Source organism: Coenobita brevimanus, unplaced genomic scaffold (assembly GCF_032717465.1).
Source record: "Coenobita brevimanus isolate Jiangsu-jjx unplaced genomic scaffold, ASM3271746v2 jjx.HiC_scaffold_2062, whole genome shotgun sequence".
In the NCBI taxonomy this organism is placed as follows: domain Eukaryota; kingdom Metazoa; phylum Arthropoda; class Malacostraca; order Decapoda; family Coenobitidae; genus Coenobita; species Coenobita brevimanus.
The window spans coordinates 1,876-9,794 of NW_027642955.1; the positions used below are offsets into that span (position 1 = coordinate 1,876).

The window sequence follows — 7,919 nt, forward strand, 5'->3', positions numbered from 1 at the left end:
ATTGTTGGAAGGGTATACAGAGCACATATACATTTTTTCTTTTAAGGACACCAATACAGTAAAAACAAACGTACATCAGTTTCTTCCAGTACTGGTAGTGATCTTCCCTCTCTTTTTGGGTCCGCATTCGGTCATGTTTATCTGCATTGTTCAAAACGTTTATTATTACCTGCTACATTTTTTTGTGTCGTTAAAGAGTGATGCACATACCTGTACAATGGTTTCTGCAGCCAGTGTTTTGAATTCCTTGGGTCGTGTTTATAATTCTGTCCTAAGGTTGAGATTGGCTGACTCCGTCAGCGCAAGTTGATTGATTAAATTATTTATAGTTCTAAAAGGTACACAGTGCTTATACAACAAAAGAAATGTTTTTGTTTTTTCACCACACTGTATTTCTTACTGTAACTTAATGAAAGATAATGTACACTTCGTATCAACTGAATATTTGTGCAGTACTTCAAGGTTAATTATGGCCCCGAATGCCACCCTAGAGAAATCTCGAGCTACGATTGTCATGTTTCCAGCCTACATGTTTTGTTTCTTTTCGAAAATTATGCACAATATGATTGGTCGCTATTGACTTTGCTAAAGGAATAATGGTGTTTATTTTCTTATGGTCATCTTTTTTTCAAACCATAATGCAGAAAACGAAACTCATAGAAAAAACGGAGTAATTTAAATAAGGGCAACAGTAGCTCCACCTCAGTCTTCACCGAACGATCTGTGAGGTACAACGTACGAGAAATTTTTCTCTATTCTTTCGCTTGTAATTTGTTTTATACATTGACTTTATTATTTGTAAAACAAATTACTAAATTACTCTACTTTTCACACTGAATTCATGATGTCATTGTACTGTGTGCCTCTGACTTGGACAAATTTGACGGGGAAACCCAAACTCAGTGTTAACATCGAGATTCAAAATGTGTGCGTATCTTTCATAGTAGACACCGGGGCTGAGGTTAATTTGATCACAGTTGAGGCTATTCACCACTATGGCTTAGTGGACGCCTTTTATCCCTTGGACAAAAAGTTTGGCGAAATTCCATGCAAGAAAAATGTGGAAGTTGTGTTGGAATCGGTGAGCAGGCCAGTGAAAGTTGTACTGGATCTGATGGCAGATGGGCGGGTTGATGCGCCCTATGCAGTTTTAGGAATGAGTTTTTTAAAGTCGTGCAGTTGTAGTCTAAACACCTGTGAGTCTTGCCCAGTGATGACATTCAGGGTGCCGGAGGTGAAACCCGAATTCAGTATCCGTCGGTTTAGAAAAACAGTCAGAATTAATGATAAAGTGTTTCGAGATGTGAAGATCGATACTGGTGCCTACTTCAATTTACTACTAATAAATGAGGCCAGGAGACTTGGCCTGAAGGTAGATGTTGTAGAGCCGCCCATACCGCGGTACTTCCCCTTCAGCCAAGAGTTGTATCAAGTGGTTTCCTGCGTTAGGAATGTTCCTGTCCAAGTTGAGGGTAAGACCCTCAATGTAGACTTTCATTTGTTTCCTGGTGAATATATTTTGTTGGGTGTAAGTGGTATTAAGGATCAGACATTTTCTTTTACCCCGGGTCTTGCTTTCAGAGCCAGGTGTCACTGGATCAGATGGAAATCCAGCTTTTCTGGATCGGGGTGAATCCCAAACTTTTGATGACGACAGATCATGACATTTTTCTTCTCTTAGTTACTACTTACAGTTTTTAACTCACTTGTGACAACTCCTTGAAGTTTGCTTGCTATTTGTGGTGTTAGCCTCACTGCTGACACCTTCCTGATGTTGACTATTTTGTATTCACTGACTGCCTGTGGTTTTTAGTGGAAAATGGATCACCTTCATAGGAGGATATGCTTAACCCGCCACATATTTCCCCCTACTTGCACATTTGTCTTCTGTATCTGGCCTCATGGTTTTTGCGAGGTCATGTCACTCCATGGTGTATCTGGCACCTTGTTTTTGGTGGCAGTCGTGGCTCTCCTAATGTTTCACGGGCACCATTTTTGAGGGGTCATCTCTCCTTGTGTATTTTTCACCACCCCACTTTTTCTGGGGGGAGAGGGTGGGGTTCGCCTGTGTCTTCGTTGTCACTGGAGCAATTTTGTTAGTGTTTTCTGTTTGTGTGTGACTCCATAAACTCTCGTCAAGAAATGGGATTAAAAGGTTCCAGTTGCAAACATTATCTGAATCATTACAGTAGTTTCACCCCATACTTTTTTTCATGAATTTTTTTTTTTTTAATGTGATTTGATTCTTATGTTGTCCTCATCCTGAATTCACCTGGTTAATGACCCCATATCAGTCAGCCAGGCTATAATGAGGATGGGTTCAAAAGTAAAGGGTACCACAAATCCACAGGTATGGCGGTCCACAGCAAACTAGGCTGTGTTGTGGACTGAGTTGTATACCCCTAGTACAACATGACATTAAATTGTACTCACAGATGCTCAGAAGCTATTGACAAGCGAACTTCTGGAAGAGGATTTCAACCTGTGTGTCCAGCTCATTTCAGTTTTCGATTTACAGATTGAGATCTGTTTTAATGGTGAAGTTTGGATTGACGTATTTAATGGAATCTTTATACTGTAGTTACCCATATGTATCTGTGCCTGTCTCTCCATTGTTTGTTAAGTTTCTTTTTAAAATCATATCCATACAGTATTTGACTGCACTGTGTGTGATGAGAGGTCATTCAATTTGCTCACTATTCGACTGCAGAGACAGTACTTCCCTATATCGAATTTTGTCATTTCCTTAAAACTAATAATTCCTAAGATGATTGCACAGTGGTGTCATGGTGATATCTTGGAAGTATATTGCAGTGAACAAGGAAACCAGAGCTCCATCACCACCACCTGCCTCTTTTACGGGCAATATTATGTATATGAGTGTTTTTGTCATATTTATAAAGAAAAGTACTGGTGATATATATATATATATATATATATATATTATATATATATATATATATATTATATATATATATATATATATTATATATATATTATATATATATATATATATATATTATATATATATATATATATATATATATACACACGCAAGAATCTCAAGTTAATCAGACTGGTCAAGTTTTGAAAGTTGAAAAAAAAAAAATAAATAAATGATTAAACCATTCTCCTATAGCACTTGAAACTGCTTGGCAGTGATGGAAGGGCTGAAGAGGAATCCAGGGTAGTTTTGCAGAACCTTCACAGGCTCTGGCTTACATACTATATCTTCCGTCAAAAAAGGTACCACAACCATTGTTATACATTTTAACAATTGAATATGAAGTGCTTAACAAAATTCAGTCTTCCTCTAAGCCACATCATGCATACATAAGAGAGAAGAACGCAGTTGCACTAACAGTTGGTCCCCAGAAGTTGGACAGCGGTGACTTAATAGGGAGACTCTACCCATGGAAGATCACTGTTGATTATTTTTCAGTGTATATCAAGGTATTTTATAGCACAGGACATCACCTTTCAGGATGTATTTCAGTTTTGGTTTCATTATTCTGAGTAAAAAGCCTTTGTTGGCAGTTGATGTCGATAAGAGATCCGCTCTGCTGGCTGTAAACATGAATACCGTATGTACTGTACCTGATGGAGTCAACACTGAGCTACCGTATAGTTTTGCCCTAGCATGGTTATTTCCCTCATCCATGTTTGTCAGATACTGAAGAGAGAAGCATCACCAGTGCTGTACTCTTCTCTGAAAACCAGTTTTGATTTAGGCAGGGTAGAACTGTTCATGATTGGCTGTTTGCTCGTGGACAGTGATGTAACTTTTGGCAACTGACTGGATGTGTTGTTGATGTGATACTATTTTATTTTATCACTGCATGACTGTAAACCATTCTGGACCTATGAAACTAAGTTCATTGGGTATCATTGGTCCTCAAAAAAAAAAAAAAAAAAAAAAAAATGCTTTAAGAAATAAGAATCTTCAAAGACTTGGCTACAAATTTTCTCCATGTAGGAAAGTGTGTATAAAGTACAAGGTGATAGGAAATGTGTAAAATGATGTTTTTCTAACAGTGTAATGATTGCTTTGTACGTCATATCATGCATGAAATTACCTGTGTCTCTAGTATGAACTACATTGAGTCTGTTCGTACGGATCACTGATGAAATGAAACTCGTAATGCATTAAAACATTTTATATAATACAGACTTACAAACAAGAGGGTAGAGGCCTCCACCATTTGCTGGCTCAGGGCCTCTGCAGCGCTAAATGCCGCCCTGGTATCTGATGTTCTCTGTCAAAGGCAGCCGAGGTAGTTGACATCTACGCATTCTCCTGTCCACTGCATTAATTACATCAGCCAGGTAAATAAACAGATTAACAAGACAGATCCTCTTGCTCCTGAAATCCTGTAATGATATATACAGGTATCGTTTCTAATTATGGGTGCTGATCAGCTAGTCAGGTCAGGTGCGGGTAAGGGGATGGGTCTGTTATGATGTGGCAGGGGTAAATCAGTTCTGCTGTCGGGCCCTGCTGTGGATGTCACTGATTGCATTGCGCAGTTGACCCTTGTGCGGTGTGATGCGGTGAGGATCTGTCCGTTCTTCCCTTTGGGGCTAAGATGCGAATGAATGTGTTTGAATGGATGAGTAAATGGAGAGTGAGTCGTCCTGTCTCGGTTACGTTCTTGTCCTGGGGGGATGCAGCCTAGGTATATAGATAGATAGCATCACTTTCTAGTGTCTCCATCACCCTAACTGCTATGCTTGTCAATGATGCAGGTCTGTAGTTGACTTGGATATTTATATTGCCTTTCGTAAAAAGAGAATAACATTTGCCACTGATCAGTGGTTTCCATTTAGAATATGCATCATTTACAAGAACTCTCTGCATTCTGCATGTCAAATATTATGTAATCAGCTGAAAAAGCTACTATTCTAAAGCTTTCTATCTTGAAAGGAACGTTATGTTGAAAGTTGTCCAAGGCCTTCATAAAGTCAAAACATATCACATCCATGTGTCCACCACTCTTAGTAACTGCAGAGCTGTAGGTCTGTGTGATACGAAGCCTTGCTGTTCATTAGTGATGGGAGAAATGGAGTTCCCCCGAGCTAAGCCCTGTATTGGACTATATAGCCCCGCTAGGGTTACAGGAGGGAGCTACCCCTCCCGGCACGGCAGCCCGGGCGAGGCTCGAACTTGCAATCCCCCGATCACAAGTCCAGCGCGCTACCACTGTGCTACCGGGCCCCCCGTTCATTAGTGATATGTTTGACCTGGAAAATGATTTATTATTGCCTCGGTTTTCACACGGAAAGTTTGCAATCAATGCTCGTTCCAATGACTGGTTAAAGTTACTTCACAGTGAGTGTAGACTGATTGAAATGCTCATTGTTGGAAGGGTATACAGTACAGAGCACATATACATTTTTTCTTTTAAGGACACCAATACAGTAAAAAAAAACGTACATCAGTTTCTTCCAGTACTGGTAGTGATCTTCCCTCTCTTTTTGGGTCCGCATTCGGTCATGTTTATCTGCATTGTTCAAAACGTTTATTATTACCTGCTACATTTTTTTGTGTCGTTAAAGAGTGATGCACATACCTGTACAATGGTTTCTGCAGCCAGTGTTTTGAATTCCTTGGGTCGTGTTTATAATTCTGTCCTAAGGTTGAGATTGGATGACTCCGTCATGTTGATTGATTAAATTATTTATAGTTCTAAAAGGTACACAGTGCTTATACAACAAAAGAAATGTTTTTGTTTTTTTCTCACCACACTGTATTTCTTATTGTAACTTAATGAAAGATAATGTACACTTGTATCAACTGAATATTTGTGCAGTACTTCAAGGTTAATTATGGCTGAATGCCACCCTAGAGAAATCTCGAGCTACGATTGTCATTTCCAGCCTACATGTTTTGTTTCTTTTCGAAAATTATGCACAATATGATTGGTCGCTATTGACTTTACAAAGGAATAATGGTGTTTATTTTCTTATGGTCATCTTTTCAAACCTAATGCAGAAAACGAAACTCATAGAAAACGGAGTAATTTAAATAAGGGCCAACAGTAGCTCCACCTCACACACACCACAAAACCAGTCAGGAGACAGGACGTGTGTGCTGGGCATTCCCCAGGTCCTGTTCTCCCCACTTACTCTTTTTTAATCAGCCCATACACCACTGACCGGGCTAATGTATGGCCCGGCCTGCACTATGTGCGCAGGGAATCTTTCAAAAAAAAAAAAGCTCCACCTCAGTCTTCACCGAACGATCTGTGAGGTACAACGTACGAGAAATTTTTCTCTATTCTTTCGCTTGTAATTTGTTTTATACATTGACTTTATTATTTGTAAAACAAATTACTAAATTACTCTATTTTTCACACTGAATTCATGATGTCATTGTACTGTGTGCCTCTGACTTGGACAAATTTGACGGGGAAACCCAAACTCAGTGTTAACATCAAGATTCAAAATGTGTGCGTACCTTTCATAGTAGACACAGGGGCTGAGGTTAATTTGATCACAGTTGAGGCTATTCACCACTATGGCTTAGTGGACGCCTTTTATCCCTTGGACAAAAAGTTTGGCGAAATTCCATGCAAGAAAAATGTGGAAGTTGTGTTGGAATCGGTGAGCGGGCCAGTGAAAGTTGTACTGGATCTGATGGCAGATGGGCGGGTTGATGCGCCCTATGCAGTTTTAGGAATGAGTTTTTTAAAGTCGTGCAGTTGTAGTCTAAACACCTGTGAGTCTTGCCCAGTGATGACATTCAGGGTGCCGGAGGTGAAACCCGAATTCAGTATCCGTCGGTTTAGAAAAACAGTCAGAATTAATGATAAAGTGTTTCGAGATGTGAAGATCGATACTGGTGCCTACTTCAATTTACTACCAATAGATGAGGCCAGGAGACTTGGCCTGAAGGTAGATGTTGTAGAGCCGCCCATACCGCGGTACTTCCCCTTCAGCCAAGAGTTGTATCAAGTGGTTTCCTGCGTTAGGAATGTTCCTGTCCAAGTTGAGGGTAAGACCCTCAATGTAGACTTTCATTTGTTTCCTGGTGAATATATTTTGTTGGGTGTAAGTGGTATTAAGGATCAGACATTTTCTTTTACCCCGGGTCTTGCTTTCAGAGCCAGGTGTCACTGGATCAGATGGAAATCCAGCTTTTCTGGATCGGGGTGAATCCCAAACTTTTGATGACGACAGATCATGACATTTTTCTTCTCTTAGTTACTACTTACAGTTTTTAACTCACTTGTGACAACTCCTTGAAGTTTGCTTGCTATTTGTGGTGTTAGCCTCACTGCTGACACCTTCCTGATGTTGACTATTTTGTATTCACTGACTGCTTGTGGTTTTTAGTGGAAAATGGATCACCTCCATAGGAGGATATGCTTAACCCGCCACATATTTCCCCCTACTTGCACATTTGTCTTCTGTATCTGGCCTCATGGTTTTTGCGAGGTCATGTCACTCCATGGCGTATCTGGCACCTTGTTTTTGGTGGGAGTCATGGTTCTCCTAATGTTTCACGGGCACCATTTTTGAGGGGTCATCTCTCCTTGTGTATTTTTCACCACCCCACTTTTTCTGGGGGGAGAGGGTGGGGTTCGCCTGTGTCTTCGTTGTCACTGGAGCAATTTTGTTAGTGTTTTCTGTTTGTGTGTGACTCCATAAACTCTCGTCAAGAAATGGGATTAAAAGGTTCCAGTTGCAAACATTATCTGAATCATTACAGTAGTTTCACCCCATACTTTTTTTCATGATTTTTTTTTTTTTTTAATGTGATTTGATTCTTTTGTTGTCCTCATCCTGAATTCACCTGGTTAATGACCCCATATCAGTCAGCCAGGCTATAATGAGGATGGGTTCAAAAGTAAAGGGTACCACAAATCCACAGGTATGGCGGTCCACAGCAAACTAGGCTGTGTTGTGGACTTGAGTTG

The 7,919-nt window shown here is 40.0% G+C and overlaps 1 non-coding gene across 1 annotated transcript; it reads right to left on the reverse strand.

Moving 5' to 3' along the window:
• Positions 1–5,143: 5,143 nt before the first annotated feature.
• TRNAT-UGU (transfer RNA threonine (anticodon UGU)) lies at positions 5,144–5,215 on the reverse strand. Its single transcript has one exon. It is a non-coding gene; the product is annotated as a tRNA-Thr (tRNA).
• Positions 5,216–7,919: the final 2,704 nt, after the last annotated feature.